At 43.0% G+C, this 24,328-nt stretch overlaps 1 protein-coding gene across 2 annotated transcripts in view; it reads left to right on the forward strand.

Moving 5' to 3' along the window:
* The first annotated feature begins 1,187 nt into the window (after positions 1 to 1,187).
* The window catches only part of cldn15b (claudin 15b), a 35,769-nt gene continuing 12,628 nt past the window's right edge, over positions 1,188 to 24,328 (forward strand). Inside the window, exon 1 of one of the 2 annotated variants that reach the window (XM_084414869.1) lies at positions 1,188 to 1,353. The gene's annotated coding sequence lies outside the window, so the exon portion shown is untranslated. The remainder of the gene's footprint in view (positions 1,354 to 24,328) is intronic. The other variant, XM_084414868.1, reaches the window with a different exon arrangement.

A 24,328-nucleotide genomic window follows, 5' to 3' on the forward strand; every position in this document is an offset into this window, starting at 1 on the left:
AGGCGCGCGAGCTGTCTCGCCTATGTCTGCATGCTGCCGCAACGCGTTTTGCATTATTACAAAATTAAGGATAATTTTTGGCTTCAATATCTCGCGGAAAAAGGATTTTCCCCTAGCGTAAGATATCTTACGCAGTACGAGAGACCTCTCGTAAGAGAACCTCTGTGATTTATGTTAACTCTCTTAAGAGTTGTAACTCTAAACATGTAAGATGAATTTTATTTATTCATCTAAAATAATTGGTTTCAGTATATTTATATAACCATTTTATTTATACACTTTTAAGGAACAGTATGTTTTTCAACTTTTGTGAGTGTGATATTAGGAAACCCCTTCCTCACTTTCACTGTGCTTTGGTATGCGAAGGAGAGGGGTCAAGGCTCACGTGAAGGGGCGCGCACAGACACACACACACACACACACGCACACACACACATACCGCGCGCCTCCCTATGTTTTGAGACGGTGCTTTGAGAGACATTCAGGAATGACTATATGAATTCAGTTGTGTAAAACAATTTTGAATCCATTCATACATTGCATTTTTGTGGACATCAATGGACAATGATGTGTTAGGAGCCACTTCTTCAACTCTCTCTCTAAAATAAGGTAAGATGATTTTATTTACTTTTATCTAAAACTAAAACAATTGGTTTTAGTAAGCTTTTTATGTTATATTCTTTTAAAAGAACAGAATATTTTTTCAACCTTAGTAAAATTATTTTATAACCATTACATTTATACATTTTTAAAGGTATGTTTTTCAACTATAGTTTAATTATTTTTGTGGGCATCAATGGTATGGACATTGATGTGTTAATTTTAACTCAGTCATTTTTTATTCATCTAAAACTAAAATAGTTGGATCAATAAGATATTTATATTATACTTTTAAGGAACGGTATGTTTTTCAACTTTAGCAAGATATTTTATTTTATATTATACACTTTTAAAGGTATGTTTTTCAACTTTAGTTTAATTATTTTTGTGGACATGAATGGTATGGACATTGATGAGTTAATTTTAACTCAGTCATTTTTTATTCATCTAAAACTAAAACAATTGGATCAATAAGATATTTATATTATACTTTTAAAGGCATGTTTTCAACTTTTGTTAGTGTGAGATTCACTTGACAGTTACACTGTAAGGAGGGGGGTCAGAGCTCGCAGGAAGAGGACGCGCGCATAGACACACAGACACACAGACACGCGCGCGCTCCTTATGTTTTGAGACAGTGTGAGGTCATTCAGGAATGACTATGTGAATTCAGTTGTGTAAAACAATTTTGAATCCATTCATACATTGCATTTTTGTGGACATCAATGGTATACTTCAACTTTCTAAAATAAGGTAAGATGATTTTATTCATCTAAACCAATTGGTTTTAGTAAGCTTTTAAAGAACAGAATGTTTTTCAAACTATTGCTAGTGTGATATGCAACATTATGTAGATTTTATAAGTATTTCATTATATAATTTTTAAAAAAGAGCAGAATGTTTTCAACCTTAGTTAAATTGCTTTAGATTATATAATTTATATTATACACTTTTAAAAAGAACTTTGGCATGATAATTATTATATAATTTATATTATATAATAATTATATAAAGGATAGGATGTTTTACATATGAATGTGAAATAACTAAATGTTTTTTCAACCTTTAATTGTTTTAGATTATATTATATAAATTATAGAATGTTTTATATATAAATGTGAAATAACTGAATGTCACATAAATAACTGACCCCATTTATATACTGCTCAGGAATGTAATGGGAAGGGGGGGGCGCAGGCACAAGCCATATAACCACACACGCACACACATAACTGGGACAAAGTTCAAACAACCGGCAAAAATCACACACATATAACCGTCAAAACTATGATTTAGTACTAGCTAGGTCATAGGGCAAAAACTAACTGTCAAAAACCATGATCGATAGGGAGGAAGGGCAAAGGTTAATCCCATGACCTCATTCCGGAAGTTCAACCCATCAATCATAAAGGTCACCGGAAGTTCAACCTGTCAAAAGGTCAAAGGTCAAAGTCATTAATCATTTTGACACAAGGTGCCTCATAAGTACTACTCGTGACAATAAAACAAAATATATGGATATGAGAATGTGTATAACTAAATGAACGATCTCTTACATATTTTCTAATTTCACTAAACATTTCATTAAGTTTCGTGAAATTTTTTATTAAACATGGAACTTTATGTTCATTAAAAATACTTTTTATGCTATTGTATGCTCATTTTTTAAATGTAAGTGTTAGGATCCCTGGTCTAGGTCAGGGATGCAACATAAACAACAAAACAATACTTTTTAGTTAGACTTGTTTATTGTCTTTTCTTGCTCTTTTGTTTGCCTTCAGAGCTACTTCAAATTTTTACAAAACAATCTCTTGAAAAGAAAGAATCAAACAAACAAACAAAAAATTTGAAGCAAAAATCTTCAGGGGTGAGCTAATGCCAAAACAATAAACAAACAGAAACTAACTCTGAGTAAAACTCTCTTGAGTTTTTACTGAGTAAAAACAGTTTTGTGCGTGAGCACAAATTCATCTGCCCAAACAACGGCATTAGTCACAGACAAGACCTTCTGTTCGTTCAGATATATAATGTTCTCTGAAACACAACTTTTAAAATCCTCTAACAATTGCTCAAATGTTGTAACTCTGCTTGCTGCAAATGCAAATGCAACAATTTGCATATTTTTAAACTCTCAAAACAGACGTCATATCCCGAACCTCACAGCATGGCTGTCGACCGCGTTTTCGCTTGATATTTGCATAAAGTCGAGAACTGCCCAACCTTTTGACGCTCTCGGTCGCTCTCAACGCTTTCTCCGGTCCGCTGTCAATCCCAAAATGCACTGCGCGAGTGTGAAGCTCGACTTCCATAGGAATAAATTGAAAACGCTCGCTCCGCTCGCACCGCGCCAGTGGACACGCACCGTAACCGAGAGCGTCAAAAGGTTGGGCAGTTCTCGACTTTATGCAAGCGAAAACCGCGGTCGGCAGCCAATTGCTGTGAGGTTCGGGATGTGACGTCTGTTTTGAGAGTTTAAAATATGCAAATTGTGCCGGAGTTTATGCTGGATTTAGTGCTTAAACCATTTTGTTTACAAATTAGACCCTTTGCAGTTGTTATAAATATGTTAAAGATTTTATTTTGGATGTGTTCATTGTGATTATATTGGCTGGGTTTATAAAAGTTTATAAAACTGAAAGGATATCTTTGCTTGGTGCACTTGGAAACAAGCTTGTCTATTTCTAAATGTAATCGCGTGCATCGCTGATGATTAATACTGTCCGTGTGTTGAAAAAACTTATATTAAACACACTCGGAACAGACACACCCCAAAGCGGAGACGTTACAGCGTTGCCAGCGGCACTGAGCGGAGTTTTGCCGCTGTAGTGGACACGCACCGTTAGTGCGTATGGTGAGCGGGAGCAGGACACGCGCGTTTTGCTTTCACACTAGCAGCGTTTGTCACGCGCGGCTGAACCGCGGCGTGTGTACAGACAGAGTACTCTATAATGGGTAAGTTGGCATTGCTTTATTTCGTTTTCAAATACATTTAAGAGAAAAGACTTGTCAAGAAGCTTATTTTATTAATCATTTCATTTATATCACTTTTGGTTCATCTTTGTTTTTATTGTTCGGGCAACAAGTTTGTTTTTGGACATTTGTTTTCTTTTTAAATTGCTGTTGGTCATTTGATTGACTGTTTAAAACACAATAGATATCATCAATGCGCTTTTTGGGTAAAACTGCGGTGATTGTCACTTTAACCCCTCATTAACCCCTCATTTACACCGCGCACGTCTGCGGCGCATTACGGCTGCGACACGGCTACCGGAGCTGATCGCGCCCATTCTAGTCAATGCTTGTGTTTACACCGGCCGCGACGCAGCGCGTTTCAGAAGCTTCCCAGAAGCGGCTCTCCGCGCCGCTTCGCTAAATATAGGCGCCTAGTCTATTTTTGACGGACGCGCGTCCAAGTCGCACCAGAAATACAAAATAAAAGTAAAAAAAAAACATTGTCAAATTCAAAATAAACACCCTGTGCAAACTCCCAAACGTATTACACACCAATATCCTTGGTAGAAACCATAGACTGTATGGTAGAAACCCAAAAAACAAGAAAAACCACGTCGGACAGGCAAATCACGTGGTCTCGTGCATCCAGTTGCTCCGCTCCGCTCACACCAGGAGCATTTCAGAAGCGGAGCGACTGGATGCACGAAACCACGTGATTTGCCTGTCCGACGTGGTTTTTCTTGATTTTTGGGTTTCTACCATACAGTCTATGGTTTCTACCAAGGATATTGGTGTGTAATACGTTTGGGAGTTTGCACAGGGTGTTTATTTAGAATTTGACTATGAATTGACTAGAATGGGCGCGATCAGCTCCGGTAGCCGTGTCGCAGCCGTAATGCGCCGCAGACATGTGCGGTGTAAATGAGGGGTTATTCAGCGTAACGCCTGGTTCACACCGGACGCCGAAGTGGCGCGGAATGGAAAATCACGCGCGGTCCGGCGCCTGCCTGTTCACACCAGACGCGTATTCTCCGCGGCGGTCGACAAGCGCTTCTGCTCAGTTGTTGTTTATTCAGAGCTATTTTTTACATCATGGGTAAGTAAATAACCTCATAAAATGAATACACCATGTTTCTGTAACCAAGAAGTTTGTACACTTCTTTTATTAATCCGTTGTCGAGACACACACGCACGCAGCCAGAGAGAGAATATGGTAGACAGTTTTTTTCTTTGTTTGTTTTCATCTTTCTAGTCTGTTTAGATACACAAATATGATCGCATTTGTCGCTCGCGGTATTTTAATTTGAAAATTACTTATATTTTGACAATTGACCGGATGTCTCGTGTTTCTTGGTGTGACTTCCTGCCGGAATGGACGCGGATCACTCGCGTTCACGCAAAAAATAGACCAGACGCCGAAACTGGCGCTTCACGGCGCTCCGCGTCTGGTGTGAACGACACCATAGGTTAACATGGGCGCCGAAACGAAGCGGCCTCCGTTCCGCGCCGCTTCCGCGTCGCTTCGGCGTCCGGTGTGAATCAGGCGTAAGCGGCGCAGCAAAAATAGACTGGGCGCCGAAACTATCGCGGCACTGCTGCTGCTGCTCTGCTCCTGCTGCTCTGCTCCTGCTACGCGCTGCAGCGCCGCCTCTGCGTGCGGTGTGAATGCTCTAATCTGTTAACATGGGCGCCGAAAAAAATACGCGCTGCTTACGCTCTGCTAACGCGTGCAGTGTGAAACCGGCGTCACACTGCACGCCTTAGCAGAGCTTAAGCAGCGTGTATTTTTTTCGCCGCCCATCCAAATCTAATTAGATCTGACTGAAATGTTTTGAAATCTAAAAAAATGTGTGCGTGGATGTGGCGAGCACGACGAGGTCGAGGGCCGTGGGAGGACGGCGCGAGGCCGGTGGCGCGATGGATAATGAGCGACACGTGCGCGACGCACCGGTCTCGCATCTCTCACGGAGGAGCGGAAGCATAAAGGAGGAGCGACGACAGTGAAGAGCGAGAGAGGAACAGGCCTGTGTTTTATTTGATGTTGTGTCTTGCCAGCAGTCGTCCGTGAGGGGCTGCTGGCTTTTACTTTCATTTTGTATTTGGTTTATTTTTATCATTAAAATATGTTGAATGTTCGCCGGTTCCCGCCTCCTTCTTCCCGTAACAACATACCTCGTTACACTGGTGCCGAAACCCGGGAAGAAGGAGGGACACGCTGTCGGAGAGCCCTCGCTGCTGGGGGGGATCGCGGTGCTGAGGAGGTCGGGCAGCACGAGGGAGCGATGGCCGCCGATTGCTGCCCGAGGCGATGGTGCTGGAGCGATGGAAGAACTGGGGGGACGGAGCTCGAGCTCGCTGCCGTGCTCCTGGGTCGAGGAGGGGTGGCTGCCGTCCGAGAGGGAGCGGAGGAGTCCCGTTTGCCGTGGGCCGGAGCCTGTTGCCGTCGGCCATGATGGGGGCGGAGCAGGGAACGGGAGACTCGCTGCCGGCTGCCCTCAACCGGAGGAGCCATCGCCGTCCGCCAGGAGGCGGAGGAGCGTCGAGCTGTTCCCCAACGGATGTCCAGTACCATCGCATGGCACCGCGAGTGACTCTCAGCTGGTTGAGGACCGAGCGGCAGTGTGTCCGGGAACCGGATCAAGAATTTTTTTTTATTTATTTATTTTTCCTCTCTCCCCTCTCTCGTCTCTGTCGCTCCTCGTGCTTCCGTCTCCTTTTCCCTCACCTCGTCTATCCATACCTCCAGCCCAGGTACCGCAGCCGCCGTGATCGGTCCCCCCGGGGAGGGGGGGAGGGGGAGTAAGCGCAGTCTCGTGGGTGCCCCCGGCCTGCGAGGGGCGATGGGGGTATGTGGCGAGCACGACGAGGTCGAGGGCCGTGGGAGGACGGCGCGAGGCCGGTGGCGCGATGGATAATGAGCGACACGTGCGCGACGCACCGGTCTCGCATCTCTCACGGAGGAGCGGAAGCATAAAGGAGGAGCGACGACAGTGAAGAGCGAGAGAGGAACAGGCCTGTGTTTTATTTGATGTTGTGTCTTGCCAGCAGTCGTCCGTGAGGGGCTGCTGGCTTTTACTTTCATTTTGTATTTGGTTTATTTTTATCATTAAAATATGTTGAATGTTCGCCGGTTCCCGCCTCCTTCTTCCCGTAACAACATACCTCGTTACAGTGGATAAAGTACATTCTAAAATGCTTAATGTGAAAAACGCTTAACGTGGGTTCATATGTGTTCATATTCTGGGTTCATCTGCTTATCTGCACATGGTATGGTTTCTTAATAAGGTGTGTACTGTGTACAGAATTTGATCTTTTAATATCACTGTCTTGTTAAGCCATGTTAAGAGGCTTACCGTGTAATTAAACACGTTTGTCAGGGTTCTGTCACTTCTGTCTGGTTTGTATCTTGGTTTGGTGACAGAGCTCTGACACTTCCGGTTTGTCATGTGTTTGTGTATAGTCTGGTTTGTTGTGAGCACATGGCTTGTCATGTATTTCCTTGTGCCAGGTGCTCTCCTGTCTATTGTCTAGCCCCTCCCATCTTGTTACCTGATTGATTTATTTGCCCCACCTGCTTTTCTCGTTACCCTCTTTTGTGTGCTTCCCTATTTAGTCTCCCTGTGTTTGCTGTCTTGTGCTGGTTCGTTGTGTATGTTCCCTTGTGTTTCAAGTTCCTGTCTTTTATGCCCCCTTTTATGTATAAAATACCACAATAACTTTATCTCTCCTAAACAGTGAGACACTAACCCATTACTTGTAAATGAAATCCATCCTCTGATCCTTTCTGACGAAACGTTCAATGACCTCCTCATGCAGTTGTGCGTCCTGCTTAAGATGAATGAGCAGCTCCTTCTCTATGGCAATAGATGCCAGTGCAGAGAGTCGTGTTTGTCTGGTTGTATTCCGTGAATACGTTTTGATGCGCTTGAGAGCTGAGAAAGATCGCTCAACTGATGCGGTGGACACTGGTATGGTCACGATCAAGCATGTGCGGGCATAAAGCTGTGACATGCTGACTGCAAGCCCTGTGCTCCTCAGAAATGTCAGTAGGTCACTTGGACTCTTTCCCTGAAAGTTTGTCATGCTGTACATCACTTTGAGTTCAGCTCTGAGTCTGCCCAAGTCAAACTGTGCGCCGTAGCTCTCATCCAGGCTCCTGAGCTCTGCTTCGGGAAATGTCTGCTTGAACTTTGCAAACAGCTGTGCATCCAGCAATGCAACAAACAAAAGTCGCTTGTGATCCTCAAATCGATTGCTGATTTGTGTGATAATGCTGTCGATTAGCGCTGTGTGTAGCTGTCTGTAGTGCACGCGCACGTCTGTTCGGCCTCTGCCTGCGCTCGGCTGTCCCGCAGCCTCCGCTGTCCTCTCATATATGGCATCAAATTTCCCATGCTCATCTTCAAGAATCTGGCAAAAATCTGCAATTCTGGACAGACTGAATTGCACATCTAAGCTCTTATTTTGCAGTATTCCGAAGAGCACATTAGCAAAGTCAAAAATGTCGATGAAAGAAAAAAGAAAAAAAACAGAAGTCAAAGCTTTTCAATTGTGACAAGTGTCCTGATGCACAATGTACTGTTTCACGATCAATATCCTCCACGTGAACGAGGATGTGCTGGAAAAGCTTGACCAGCTCAGCTCTTTTGTCATGGAACGTTCCCACCAACCTGGAGTTAAAGTTCCATCTCAGCTGAGAGACCCGTGGCAGCCGCCTCTCGCAAAACTCATCCAGCAGTTTTTGAGCGCTTGGGAGAACGTGTAAAAAATGCAGACAATCCTCCCAGATTTGCAAAAAAAATCTTGCAATCCTTAATTTTTGATGCACCCTGAGACATCACAAGATTTAATGTGTGTGCATAACAGTGCACAAAAAGAGCCCGAGGAATGTCTTCTTTTAGGCGCGCCTGTACCCCATTAAGTCCTGATGCCATTACAACGGCTCCGTCATAACACTGTACCACTAACTTTGTTTTGCAATCACAGCTGCCCAACACTTCAAGTACTGAAGCTGCTAGAACATGAGCTCGTTTTTTTTCTGTGACATCCTCAAACTTTAAAAATCGTTATTTTACTTCGATGTCAGTAACATACCGGAGTACAAATGACAGCTGTGCAGCGTTGCTGCAATCAGTGGTCTCATCCACCATAACTGCGACAAACTTGGTGTTGGTAATCTCTTTTTTGATGGAATCATTTAGCACCTCAGCAACAGCATTTATGAGATCATTCAGAATTTTCCACGATGTTCCCATAAAACTGGCCGTGGCAAGGTGGTGTCACAAGTAAGCATCGTATTCTGATATTCAGGAACTCATTGCCCTCGTCATGTCCCCTGAAAGACAATTCTTGCTGTCCCAAAAAGATGACACAATCAATGAGGCGCTTCAGTATGTCCCGGTTTTTGTTCACTCTTCATCCAGCTGCAAATCCACCCTGGACTCACCAAAGTTCTTCAAATGTACCACCGCTGTGAGGTGACGATCGGATGCCTGGTGTTTAATAGCTGCCTTGGTGAAGCTATTAAGGCTGTTAAAACCCGTACTGTCCATGTTCCAAGGACTTTGACAGGGCCAGCAGAGAAGGCCCTGATGGCCCTGACAGCCCACCTCTGAACAAACTACAGCTGGTCCAAAATGCAGCAGCTAGAGTTCTTACCAGAACCAGGAAGTATGACCATATTAGCCCGGTTCTGTCAACACTGCATTGGCTCCCTATTAAACATCGTATACATTTTTAAATGTTGCTGATTACTTACAAAGCACTTTTAGCTCCCCCAGTACTTGAGCGAGCTCTTAATGCATTATAGTCCTTCACGTCTATTGCGATCTCAAAATTCCAGCCAGTTGATAATATCTTGAATATCAAAATCGACTGCTGGCGGTAGATCATTTTCCTATTTAGCACCAAAACTTTGGAACAATCTTCCTAACATTGTCCGGGAAGTAGACACACTCTAGACTAAAAACACATCTCTTTGGCCTAGCATACACATAACACATTATAGACTTCTATAATTCAATGTTAGGCTGCATAGATTAAGTCAGCCGGAACCGGGAACACTCCCCATAAATCCTGATGTACTTGTTACATCATAAGAAGGATGGTGTCTATGCTAATATTAGTCTCTCTGATTCTCCGAGGTTTACCGCAGTCCGCCGGATCCAGGCCGTATCCAGATCTGATGAAGGACCAGCGCCTGGACACGATGACAACGCAGTCCTTAAGTGTCAACCAGTCCCTCCCCTGTGAAGGCCTCCTCCCTTCCCTTTACCTCAGTACAGATAAAATGTTGTCGGGATAATTCCGGTTCGAGTGGCTACGCGGACGCAACAAAAAAACTCTGTATAATAAATTTTTAAGGCCAGACAAGTCGTTTATTGAGGGTTGATTTGTAAAGAAGGACTACACGCCTGCGCACATGTATATTCAAACGCGCATACCTTCTGTGTTTTCGCTGGTTTGCGTTTTTGAGGTTTGCGCAGAGATAACGGATAATCGTTTGGACCTTCAAACCTATTTCAGGGAGTGCGTTCTCGAGACACCAGGCACTGTTTTGTTCGGATGGGCGGCCGGAGCGCATTAAGGGTTTTCCTGTTATAACGGTGTTGAGTTAGCGGACCCTAAGTTAATAACTAATGATCTTCGCAACGGAAGTGAATCAATCAATCAAAACTAACTTTAGCTGGACAATAACTTTATCCTAGAGCTATTGTAAAGCCTAAACAATCTGTTACGGTAATTTCCTATTATCACTGTAAAGCTGCTTTGAAACCATATTGTTAAAAGCACTATATAAATGAAGGTGACTTGACTGGTGCGCTCTCAATTTTATATGTCACGCAGAGATTGACAGGATAGGGCAAAGATGGAGACATTTATAAGTTTAAACAAAAGAAAAGCAGAAATGTCACAGTCCAGAAGACCTACGGACTTTGACTGGATCTGTGACCAGTCTGGATCTGGATCTTTTAACTCTCTCTTATCAGAATCGGCAAAGATGTTGCAAATCAAAGCGCAAGAAGAACTGGACGAATTCTTCATGGATCGCATTTTTAAATAAAAATTTGGAGAAATGTCTTCGGGTGAATTTTGTTTGCATGTGGGACAAGAATATCCATCTATCTCAGAATGCGCCGTTGCTGTTTTCAACCTCTTACTTGTGTGAGCTAGCGTTCTCATCCCTGGCCTACGTGAAAAACAAAAAAAGGCAGCACCTGTCAGTGGAGCACGATCTACGAGTTGCTCTATTCTCAGTCTACCCCCGTATCAAGAGGCTGTGCTCACAAAAGCAGGCACATCCCATTAAAATGCACGTGACACAGTTCCATGCACAGGTATTTTTGTTAAATTTATTTATTTAAAAAGTCAGGTTTGAACAAAGCAAATGAGAAACTAAAGAAAAAAATTAATTGGAGGTGTTTATTATTATTTAAAGAGTTAAGTATCCGTCTTTAAATGTGTTTTGTTCCAATGAATCCCACGTATACAGTAATTGGTTCAAATCAGTCTGGTGACGTGTCATCCAGTTGTAAAAGACTGTTCATTTGAATGGGTTGTTTCAACTCATATTATGTCTGTTGTGATGCATTTATAATAAATTCATGCTGCTGTTTTATGCTTAATTTGTTGTTTGCTCATCTGGATTTAATTTTATACATGTATGTACACATATACGTTTAGTTTAATTGGGTTGGGGTGCCGTAAAAAAAACACTACAAAGAGGCCATGCTTTCAAAAAGTTTGGGAACCAGTGATAAACCACTATAGAGCATACTTTTTTTAGTTGTTGTGAAGTAATTACTTATTCAAAATAAGTACCTACCCAAGAGAGTATGCGATTTCGAACGCAGCCTTTGTGTCCAGGGATGGTGATGCTCATTCATGCTAATGAGTGTTCCAACCTGATTGGCGCAGTGTCTGCAGTCAATTCCAGCCACACCTTAAAGGGGTGGTAAAACACCTTTTTTCGAAGGCTTGATTGTGTTTGTGGGGTGCACTGTAACGTGTTCATGCTTCGTTTTAAAAAATTCACATTATTTTTCTCATATTTAACCATCATTCTACACTGCTCTGTCCCTCTTTTGGGGCCTCCTATGAAGTCCCTCCTTTGGGTCCTCCTATGATTTTTGAGGAAAAAGTGAAATCACATTCAACCACCCCTTTAAAAGCCCTGATGTCACTCCCTTTAGCGGAACATTTAGTTGTTTTGTTAGGAGTGTATTGTTAGTGCAACAGTAGTTACAGCAAAGTCAACAGTAGTTACAAGGTGTTTGGTTTAATTTCTTTGACATGTTCTATGTGTAGCTTGTGCATTTATTCTTGGGCTATGGTTAGAAGTTTACAAAATTTTCACTGACAGACCAAATTTTGCCTTGTTTGAGCGGTTATTATTAGACATCTTTTAAATACAAAATTGCTTGCTGGGTTGTTTGTTCTCTGAGAGTGAATTAGAAAGTAGTAAGAAACTGTTTGGTATCTTGACCCCATTGCCTGTTTACTGACACTGATTTTGGTTTGCTCTGGCCTGTAAATGAAGAGAAAATGGGCAGAACGGTTTTCCTTGGTTAATGTGAACGTTAAAGGAACATTCCATTCACTAATTTTGAAAATGTTATTAAAACGTTATTTCTGAATGTTTTTTTTTTTTTTTATATATATATTTTATTTACACATTTTCAATTACACAAACAGTGTAAATATAGACAGAAAAAATACAAATAAAGACACATAAACTCAAATATAAATGAAATAAGTGGAATACACATTCCCTCCCTCAGAAAGAAACAAAATAGTATAGATAATATAAAAGTAAAATCAACTACAGAAAAAAAAAAAAAAAAAAAAAAAAAAACCCTGCTCAGAAGTAATACAAAGCACTGTTAGTAAAGGAGCAATCAGCACCAGTAAGAACATGCTTGTTATCTCAACAAAGTGAAATACATGTACATGGCGAGAAGCACCGATAATGCATACACACCTAAAATACCCACAGGGTTATAGTCTCGACAAGTACAACATAAAAGGCTGCCACATTTTATCAAAGGTCGCAGAGGTCAAACAATTAGTGATTTCTAATAACCAGGTCTTAAAAGATGGCACATTTTCATTTTTCCATAAAGTTAAAATATTTCTTTTTGCAATGACCATACTATATTGTACCGTTTTTTGTTGAAAATGGGTTAGAGTAGTAAGGTGTCGGGCCCCGCCCAATATAGCAGTGTAAGGGTCTGGGGTGATATCACAACCATGAATCGTGGAGAGGCAATTGAAAATATCAGACCAGAATTCGTATAGCTTGGGGCAGAACCAGAAGAGATGACCAAGAGTGCCCTCTTCTGCTTTACATTTTGGACAGATTGGGGAAACAGAGGGATAAAAAGAGTGTAGTTTAGTGCAGGAATAATGGAGTCTATGGATTACTTTGAATTGGATGAGTTGATGTCGGGAGTTTATCGAGCAGCAGTGGATGGAGGAAAGGCAAGTATCCCAGTCATCAACACTGATTGTAATACCAAGATCTTTCTCCCAGGCTTCCTTCAGGTGTCGAGTAGGAGCAGGCTCATAGGCTGTAAAAATGTTGATAAAATGAGAGATAAGTCTCCTTGAATCAGGGGCCTGGTTTAGTAGAGCGTACAAATCTGTGGAGACAGGGAGTGACTCAAAGTTTGTTATGTTTTTGCGTGTGTAATCCCTAATCTGGAGGAAACGGAAGAAATGTGAAGGTGGGAGTGCATATTTTTCCTTCAGTTGCGTGAAGGTAGCGAAAGCTTTTTCAATGTAAAGGTCTGCTAAAGTGGCAAGACCTTTGTTCTTCCAAATCACAAAAGTGTTATCACTTAAAGAGGGGGGGGGGGAAGTGGGGTTGTGGCAAATAGGGGTGTAAGCTGAAAAATCGGGTAGATTGTATGTTTTTTTTATTTGTTGCCAGATTCTTAGGGAGCTGGCAACTATGAACCTATAACCAGCAATAGCTGTCGGAAGTTTGTTTGTTGAAAAGAGAAGAGCAGGAAGAGAGCCTTTGGGAAGGTCCTGTTCAATTGCAAGCCATGCAGGGGTAGAATCTGTAACATTACCTGGGTGTGCATTTTGCCAATACGTCAAGGCTCTACAATTTGCGGCCCAGTAGTAGTGCTGGAAATTAGGCAGGCTAAGGCCTCCTGTCGATTTGGGTTTGGTGATGTGTTTTTTAGAAATACGGTGTACCTTAAATCCCCAAATGAAAGAAAAGATTATGGAGTTCAAAAGCTTGAAAAATGTCTTCGGTATGAATATAGGCAAAGATTGGAAAAGATAGAGGAACCTGGGGAGAGCCATCATTTTAATTGCGTTCACGCGCCCTATCATAGATAAGGGTAACAGCCTCCAGGTTTCAATATTAGATTTAAGTTTTTCTAACATATTTAAATAGTTCAATTTATAAATTTGTTTGGGGTCTTTGGGGATAACCAATCCTAAATATTTTATTTTGTCTGTGACAATATGGAAGGGCGAGCTGTTAACAAAATTTGGGCTCAAGTTATTTTTGAGAGATAAGAATTCGCTTTTGTCCCAATTTATAGTGTAGCCGGACAGTTCACCGAATTTATTAATAAGTTCGAGTAAAAGAGGAACCGATTCTTCAGGATGGGAGAGGAACAGGACTACATCGTCCGCGTAAAGCGAAATACGGTGGTCCACTTTGCCTAGGATTAAAGGAGTAATGGAGGGGTGATTCCTTATATTGGTGGCGAGAGGTTCCATTGCCAGTGCAAAAAGTAGTGGGCTTAGCGGGCAGCCTTGACGACAGGAACGTTGCAATGAAAAAATGGGTGATTTGTCACAATTGGTGACAACCGAGGCTGTCGGGTGGGCGTATAGCATTTCGACCCAGGAGGCAAAATTATCACCCAGACCAAACTCCTTTATCACCGCCAGGATGTACTTCCATTCGACCTGGTCGAAAGCTTTTTTAGCATCAAGGGCTAGAACAGAGATTTTGGAGCTTCTATCATATCTGGCATACATTATATTCATTAGCCGTCTAACATTGAAAAAGGAAAATCTCCCTGGAATAAATCCAGTTTGGTCATGGTGAATTATGGTTGTTATACACTTATTTAGTCTGTTGGCAAGCACTTTAGTGAACACCTTAAGGTCAGAGTTAAGGAGGGCAATAGGGCGATATGAAGCGGGGTCTAACTCATCCTTATCTTTTTTCAATATCAAGGAGATGTTGGCTGAATACAAGGTGTCAGGAAGCAGGCCAGTAGCAGTGGAGTGGTTGAACATCCGTAACATGAGAGGAGTTATTTTGTCTGAGTATGCTTTGTAAAACTCTATGTTAAAACCGTCTGGGCCAGCCGCTTTTCCGTTCGGGAAGGAGCGTATTGCCCTCTCAACTTCCTCTGGAGTTATATTTGCGTTTAGGTCTGATTGTGCTGAGGTGTTCAATTTAGGTAGATGGAGGGTATGAAGGAAGTCAGAGATTTGCGTGGCATCTGCAGTGGTTTTCGATGTGTAAAGGTCTTCATAAAATTGGCGGAAACATTTATTAATCTCTTTTGGATCTGTGGTGATAGTACCTGTTTTTGTCTTGATTTTATGGATTGTTCGTTTAGCCTGTATGCTTTTAAGCTGACGGGCTAAAAATTTATCTGGTTTGTCGGCCAGTTCAAAATGTTTTTGTTTTACCTTTAACAGCATAGTACTCACTTGGTTAGAAAGAATAGTGTTATATTTGAATTTAAGTTTCACAATCTCATTCAGTGTAGAAGGTGAGGTAGATCGTTGAAAGTCGCTTTCAAGGACTGACAACTGAGCTGTGATTACTGACATTTCCTTCTGTCTGTCTTTTTTCAGTTTAGCCTCTTAGGCTATGATGTGGCCCCGCATAACAGCTTTGAAAGCTTCCCATAGAGTGGAATCTGTAACGTCAGATGTGTCATTATGGGATAGATAGTCTGTTATGAGGTTGGCTGTTTGTTGGCGAAAATACATATCGTTGAGTAGTAGTGGGTTGAATCGCCAGTCAAATGTGGGTTTTGTCCTGCCTAAGTCTATTTTTAGTTCTATAGGGCAGTGGTCGGAGATTAAAATGTTGTGGTATTTGGTGTAGATAATATCAGAAGTCAATTTAGCATCTGTTAGAAAATAATCAATTCTTGTGTATGATTTGTGTACATGTGAAAAAAAAGAGTAATCTCTAGCAGCGGGGTGTTGAAGCCTCCAGATATCAACAAGGTTCATAGATCTAATTAGGTTATTTATGGTAATGGTGGACTTGGAAGGAGCAATCGGGCGTGTAGAAAGCCTATCAGTAAAACAATCCAATATATTATTGAAGTCTTCTCCTGCAATTAAGTGAGTGGTGGAAGAGTCCGGAATGAGATTAAAAACTTTTCTAAAGAAGCCAGGGTCGTCAAAATTGGGTGCGTAGATATTAAGAAATTGTTACATGCCGTGACAAAATATGACCCGTTACAATGATATAGCGACCGTTTGGATCAGAAATGGTTGAAATGTGTTGAAATGGGACATTTCGGCGAAATAATATAGCTACTCCTCTTGCTTTAGAAGAAAATGTTGACTGATAAATTTGTGACACCCAACTGCATTTTAGCCTCCATTGATCTGAATGTTTAATGTGCGTTTCCTGTAAAAAAATAATGTCCCCAGACAGAGATTTCAAGTGGGAGAAAACCTTGCCTCTCTTTAAATTGGTTCTTAAACCTCTGACATTCCAGCTTAATAAGGTTAGACTGCCACCTTGTGGCGAGGACGAAAAAGTGCTAGTAACCATGAGGAGGTAATGTCAGAATAATGTGGTGTGATAACAGCAATAATGGTATCGGCACTGAATGCACGAGCAGAATAAAAGAACGAGAAAACAAAAAACAGAAACATAACAGAGGAAAAAATGGCAACAAGATGGTAACATTAATCCCACCCCACTGTCTACTTCCCCAAACGAAGCAGAACATGAATACCCCCATAAACATTGGGAAACGATTTAACACTACAAGGAAATGTCCCGTCGGACTAATTGTACGGTTCAATGAAATAATCATAACATACAATTACCTTAACAGTGGGCCCTCTGAGTGGCCCCATCTACCCTCATGTCTATTTGCTTACATATAAGCTAGGGAGGGCAAGGAACAGAACTTGCTCAACGTGAGAAGACGGAAGACAGCTGGCTAGTCCGGCGTCGCGCGCGCCTCTGGAAACAGCTGTGAGAGAGCGGGAGTGTCTCAGGTCGGCTGCGCGGTAGCAGCAGGTGTAATAAACTTGTCTATGAATGCCTCGGCATCAGTAGGCTTAAGAAATGTTTTCTGCTCTGTCCCAAACGTGAGAATCAGACGCGCAGGAAAAAGGAGACCGTGTTTTATTCCTGCCTCCCTCAGTTTCTTCTTTACGCCATCAAAGGCCCGGCGCTGCTCGGAAACTTCAGGTGGAAAATCTGGATAAATGCTGATCCAGGCTCCGTTGAATGTCAGTGGAGATTGCAGGCGGGCGAGGTTGAGTATTTTCTCCTTCTCTGGGAAGTGGTGTATTTTGACGATCATCGTGCGCGGCCGCGCCGATGAGGATTGTGCGCCTATCCGATGGGCTCTGTCCCCTTTCAGGCCAGCGGGGAAGTTGTCGGATCCGAGAAGTTTTGGCAGGAGGTCGGCTATGAAATGAGTCGGATTTCCCTTCTCAACTTTCTCTGGTAAGCCCACGATTTTAATGTTTGACCGTCTTGAGCGGCTTTCGAGGTCAGTTAATTTGCGCTTCATGGCTGTGTTGGATTCAATAATTTCCTCACAGCGGCGCTCGAGACTTGTTATGCGGGTGTCATGGTCGGTCATTGCTCCCTCAAGATCAGTAATACGTGTTGCATGGTTGGTAAGGGAGGTTTGAACGAGGTGCAGTTTTGAGTCCAGGCCATTAAATCTGGCCGTTATGTCCTCTTCCAGTTTTCCAATAGCCGCTAGGATGTTAGCCAGAGTGGGTTGTGAACTTGGGGTCTCGCTGGTGCTGGTGGTTGCGTCTGTAGTTAGCTCGGTTTGGTTGCTAGCGTCGTCGTCTTCTTCAACGAATAAAGTTGTCTTACTGTCTTCTTTGGCAGGAGAATCAGGGTTCATAGTTTTCCCTTTAGCTTTAGGTTTGCCCATGGTTGTATTTAAAAGATGCAAGCGTGGATTTTTAGTACAATTTTTGTGAGGGCTTGACGGAGCTCCACGAGAAAGCGTCTAATCCATGCGGTGCTCACTAGCGCCCCCCCTTCTGAATGTTGTTTAAACGTTGAAAACGTCCAGTTCTCTTACGAGAGGTTCTCTCGTACTGCGTAAGAACTTACGCTCGGGGGAAAGTCTCTTTCCGTGAGATATTGAAGCCAAAAATTATCCTTAATTTTTATATAATGCAAAACGCGTTGCAGCAGCATACAGACATAGGCGAGGCAGCTTGCGCGCCTATTGGCTGCTCTGCGGCAACTGCAGCAGCCTATCGAGAGAGGCCCTCTTGACGCCTTGACCAATGGGGGTGCTTCGCGCCCATTTGCATAGCGTCCCGCCGAAATAGGCGTGGCCTAGGGCTATAAATATAGCGTCGAGAGGCTGGTTCACTGATTTTCATCTCTTCAAGCGGAGCTCACGCATCGCTGGATCCTGAGAGAAGCCGCGCCGTCTGAAGAAGCCTTTCAGCGGGACGAATCTGCATCGAAGCCGCTGGCCGCGCCGCCTTCTGCTGACATTCCTGCTGCGCTATCCGGTGCACTATATCCTTTACTGCTAGTGTGTTTTCACCCCGCGAATCACACCCCTTTCTCTCTAAAAGAGCTAAGCGTCTTTTTCAAGATGTCTCGCACTCTAAGATCGCGCAGCTCTCGCGCTCGCTGACGGCGGATGCCCTCATTACGAGCTGTTGCCTATGACGACTCTAAGGACTCGCATGGCACATTTTCAGAGGCTGCACCCCAGCCCGCCGCGCTGTAAAGCGCCGCGCTCAGCGAGGCTCTGAACCTCCTCCTACTGAGACGAGCTCGCCGGTTCGCCCGCCAGCTTCGCCGCCTGCTTCACGAGTCTATCACCCCCGGACAACGGCCGCTGTCTGCCGCCGTTTCCGTCGCGGATGAGCCTGATGATGTGGCATTTACAGAGGAGGACAGCTGCTCTACCCTAGCGTCAGGCAGTGAGGATTGGTCGAGCTCTGTTGATCTCGCACCCCCTGCTCGTGAGTTGTCTGGGAAACGGGCTAATATTGAGTCAGAGCTGACGCGTCTGCCCTCTCAGGCCGTTGAGAGCCTCGGCCTCGAGTGCTCGGCGCCCGTAGAGCCAGCACACTGGATGGCTGTTTTCCTTAAAGGGGCCGTGTTGCTAACACCGTCTAGACCCGCGCTGTTTCTTCCTGAAGCTTCACGAAGAACTCGCGAAATCCTGGTCTGCACCCTTTTCAGCCTGAGTGAAAACTTCTGTTTCTGCAGCATTCTCCGTTGTCGATGATGCTAAAAACAGAGGATACCACTCTCTTCCTGCAGTAAGAGGAAGCTGTAGCTGCTTATCTTTGCCCGCCCTCCACTGGACGGCGCGCTAAGACTGCGCTCCCCTCTAAAGCCTGCCGCACCACTTCAGTTTCTGCACGGCCGCGCTTACACCGCCGCTGGACAGGCTGCAGCTGCGTTGCACACAATGGCCACGCTACAGGTTTTCCCGAAGAGGACTCTGAGCTGGTTAGGACCAGCGATGAAGAGGGCTTTGAGCTGGACAGGACCAGCGATGAAGAGGGCTCTGAGTTGGGCAGGACCAGCGGCGAAGAGGGCTCTGAGCTGGACGGGACCAGCGGCGAAGAGGGCTCTGAGCTGGACGGGACCAGCGGCGAAGAGGGCTCTGTGCTGGATGGGACCAGCGGTGAAGGCTCTAGCTTGGCGGGCATGTCGCTTGCTGTCTCAGGCGCGGCGGGCATGACGTATACTGCCTTGGCTTCGGCAGATTTGGCGTGAACTGCGGGCTCGGCTGGACTGGCGTGAAGTGCAGGCTCGGCTGGACTGGTGTGAAGTGCAGGCTCGGCTGGACTGGCGTGAAGTGCAGGTTCGGCTGGACTGGCGTGAAGTGCAGGCTCGGCTGGACTGGCGTGAAGTGCAGACGGTGACATGGCGTGCCACGGAAGGAAGCTCTCCAGACATCTGGAGAGTGCCTCTCTCCAATCCAGACCGGAGAGATCGGGGAGCTCCCTCGGGTCGACCTCCTTAGCCCCCAGCCGGTAACACAACTTAATTGCCTCGTCACCCAGAGAGCAAGAGGCAGCGAGAGGAACAAACCCCCAGGTGTACTGGAACAGATCGAGGCTATCCAGGGCCAAGGCCGCGATCTGTCCAGCGAACTCCCGGCTCATGCTGGGAAGATCAGGCGAGATCCGTACTGCTGGATTCCTGGAGGTCATAGCTGCTGGATCTGGGTGTGGCGAAGTCTTCTGTTACGAAACTGCTCCGAGACACGAGGGTTAAGATCCAAACGCAGCTTTATTGTGGGTAATCCAGAGGCGTAATCCAGTGTACAGGCAAAAGGTCAAAACACAGATAGGCAGTCCAAACAAACCAACAAAGAAACAAACAAAACAGGCAGGGACCAGAGGCAAAAGAGTAATCCAGGGAACAGGGCAAGAAATCCAAATAAACCAAAAGACAAGAAACCAGGGAAACCGCTCGGAATTGCAGTGTAACACTTAAACAAGATTTTGCGGTGAGTGAATGAATGAACATGGTATAAATAGACTGAGACTAACAGGATGATGAGACACAGGTGAATGCAATCAGTGAATGAGGGACAGGTGAATGTGATCAGTGATAAGTGATGATGAGTCCGGGCAGTGAGTTATGGGAAATGTAGTTTGTGAGTGATAATAGTCTTATGTGGAGTGCCCTCTGGTGGCTCTCAAGGGCACTCCAGCTGGTGACCGTTACATTATGTAAAAGTTATGTAAATGTTAGTAAAAAAACATTTATAGAGTTAAAATACATTCTCGTAACGTTGAGAGAAAAACGTTCTTAGAACAAAGTTTTTAGAATGTCCTTGTGATGTTATTTGTTCTTGACTGATGTATTAAGTATTTTTAAGTATTAAATAACGGGTTTTTTTCTTTGTTTATGTGAATGTTAAAGGAACATTCCATTCTATAATTTTGTAAATGTTATGAAAACGTCCAGTTTTTTTTAATTGAGAACGTTCCCTGCAGGTTATTTTTTGTTTTTATTTTATAACCCAAGGAAAACCTTCCCAGAAAGTTCACTGCAGGTTATTTTTAGGTTTCATTTTACAGTATATTTTAAAGAGAGCTTTTCAGAACGTTCCCTGCACGTTATAGTTTTTTTTATAACCTAGAGAGAGCGTTCCCATAACGTTCACTATGGTTCTTTAAAAGTTATGTATAAATGTTTAGACAAAACGTTCTTAAAACATTTTTAGAAAACGTTCTTTAATCCTTAAAAAAAACGAATGGTTTCCTAACATTTCCAAAATGAAGAATTGAATGTTCCTTTAACGTTCACATAAACAAAGAATTTTTTTTTTTTTTTTTACATTCAGAAAACATTCAGAGATAACGTTTTCATAACTTAATGGGAATGTTAGAAAAACATTCTAAGAACATATTTTTGTATCTGAGAATGTTGTTCTATGAACATTTTCTCTCAATAGTATGAGAACATCAGTCAAGAACAAATAACATCACAAGGACGTTCTAAAAACTTTATTCTAAGAACGTTTTCAATCAACATAATGAGAACATCACAAGGACGTTCAATGAACGTTGTTCTAAGAATGTTTTCACTCAACATTATGAGAACATCACAAGGACGTTCCATGAACGTTGTTATAAGAACGTTTTCACTCAACATTATGAGAACATCAGTCAAGAACAAATAACATCACAAGGACGTTCAAAAAACTTTGTTCTAAGAACGTTTTTCTCTCAACGTTACAGGAATGTATTTTAACTCTATAAACATTATAAGAACATTCCAGAAACATTATTTCAGGAAAGTTTTTTACTAACATTTACATAACTTTTACATAACGTTAGTGAAAGTTATGGGAACGTTCCCTGTTAGCTGGGTAATTGTCATTTAAGTGAAATTACTTAAATATACACGCTTTATAAAAAATCATTCTAGAAGAAAATTTCAGATGGCACTTAGAGGCTTTGCATCTGAACTCTTCAAATAGTACTTTGTAAATACATTGTATAAGAATCTGGGAAAAGTAAGGAGTTTGACGCCATTTTGTTTGCTCATTTTATTCTTTGTTTTTTGATAGGTAGGTAGGGGAGTTGATTGTATTTTGCTTTTCTTTCATTGTCTTGTTAGGTTAGTAAGTGCTGCAATCTGTAGACTTTTTGTTTGTTGTTTTGGCCTGATCAGCTCCCTAAGCAAACTTCCATATGTATTTGTTTGATCGCTGTACTCTTGTTTATATCATTTAAACCCACAAAAGATCCCCTGTTTCCACTCTCTCGTGTCATGTTTTGTCACAGTACTGTACAGCTGCTGCCACAACGCGCGCAGGTGTGGTGTTTCTTGTGTAGACAGACAGTACATCTTCTGTAGTCTTCCAAGCATTATAAAAGTGCCTATTTGAAGGAAACTCACAGTCACACACCATTTGGACTTTGTTTTTCAGTTTGCACCATTTCCCTGAGTAGAGTCTGTTGTCATGGTTATTAATTTGATTCACCATTCAGTTCAGGTGTTTGCCGTTAATTATCCTTGTTTGTCTGTGCAACTTGGGCTGCGTTCCAGTCCACTTTTAGACACGCATTTGTGAACTTCCCTATCCCTGCCGCTATTTTGAAGTGTGTTCCACTTCGTGACGTGGACGAGGGAAGTTTATGTGGACAGACCCCCGTTCCCTCGATTTTGACCAAGGGAGCGAGTCTGCTTCAATATGTACACTTCAGGCACCTATATGTCCCACAATGCAGTATGATTGTGACGTCCCCACAGATCTCATCTAATCTCCACCACAACAAACAACTCTATGATATATTAATTTTAAAAAATGTAATTTAAAACAACCCAAACACACCTATAAACATTTGGATGCTGCATTAAACAAATTCTTAAAGGGAAAAATAAATAAATAAATAAATCAACTCCACAGCTGATTCCAAGTGATCAAGGGCTTAGGACGTTCCAGTTCAGCCCATTGCAGTTTCCGCCAGTAGTGGACACTCGTGCAACGTAAGCAATGACGTACATCTGAGTGAACGAGACGGAGGGAAGTTAGCGAGTGAAGGGCATGACAATTTTGGATTGGAATGCAGCATAAGTTCCTTTGACACTAGACAAAGTTTAAACTTTCTAGAGTGCATGTCGACTGCCTGCGTACTTTGAAAGTGTAGCGAGAAGGCTCCATAAACCCTATGGGCAATTAATACGCCCAATCAAACATAGCCTGACTACGCCACCCTGAATCTCTCTCAGGGAAAGTTAAGTTGAGTTATAAACACAGATTCAATGTGTACTTCACCACCAGAAGGAACAGAGACGTGTTTCTCAAATATGACAAAACTCACAATTTATTAACAGACATTATACAGAAAATGACACGCCCAATTTATGAGCCTTAATTCTTTGTCTGTGTAATCACACATTGAGCTGTAATCTTAAAAGAGAGAACACCAACTACAAGAAACAAAACAAACCCAAAACACTCGAGGAGGACTGACTGGCCACCGGCGTGAGCCCACTCTATTGTCCCTGTAAAATTCACCAGTAAACGTGCCTAAAAAAAGATACAAACACACACCACACGCGCACACACACACACACAAAAAGAGAAAAGATGTGCACAACACTCAGTGTACATGCAGCACCAACAGAGGGTATCCGCCAAAGGGACCACACCCGCGTTCCAACCTGGTCCATCAACCATCATGTGTTTTTGTCAAACAGCGACCCCTAGAGTCGCTGTGGAATACTTGCACATCGTAAATACCCCTACCTCCCACCTCCTACCCTGTACACTGGTACCTGCGTCGGGCATGGAACAGGCACACATAGACTCCGAAGACATGATTATTGCAATTTATCATAATAGTTTGCAAATTGTGCTCGTTTATTTACAACCTCTACGTTAGGCTTATTTATGTCCTGATATTTATGTGAGATACTGAAAACTGTTCTCATGATAATCGCAAGAATCAACGTCAACAGCGTCGTCTGATATCCCTCAGGACTACGTGATAAATAGGCCTACACCTCACAACACCTGAGTTCAGCTGGCAAACTAGTGAGGCAAACTAGGCAATAAAACATAACGCAAAAAACACGTAAGAGAACGAGTGTTTGTAAGTCTGTCAACAGCTCTGATAATCGAAAGCTAGCAAGACATATGTGGAAATGATTGGACTGGTCTAATTATCAGCAATGGATGAATGAACAGCATGTAAAAAAAAATGACATACTACAAGCAAGCGCAACAACATACAACATAGAATGCAAACAAGTTTACAAATAAGAGATTTATTTACTGGCCACTTCATGCGTTTTCTCAAATCGGATAGCTATCTGATTTATCAAAACGATTCCATTTACACCTGGTCACATAAATGTGTTTTTGCGAAACGGATTTAAATCCGATCTTCAATTCTTGCGCTATATGCAGATTTAATGGAGTGCACGTCACCGAAAGCAACAGATATGAACTGCATTTTATTGATCATCAGCTAAAATTGCAAAATCAAAAACCTCAATAAGAGAGAGCAGCAACAGCCCTGGTAACAGGGGCGGATCTAGAAAAATATTTATGGGGTGGCG

Source organism: Rutilus rutilus (genome assembly GCF_951802725.1).
Source record: "Rutilus rutilus genome assembly, chromosome: 7".
Lineage (NCBI taxonomy): Eukaryota > Metazoa > Chordata > Actinopteri > Cypriniformes > Leuciscidae > Rutilus > Rutilus rutilus.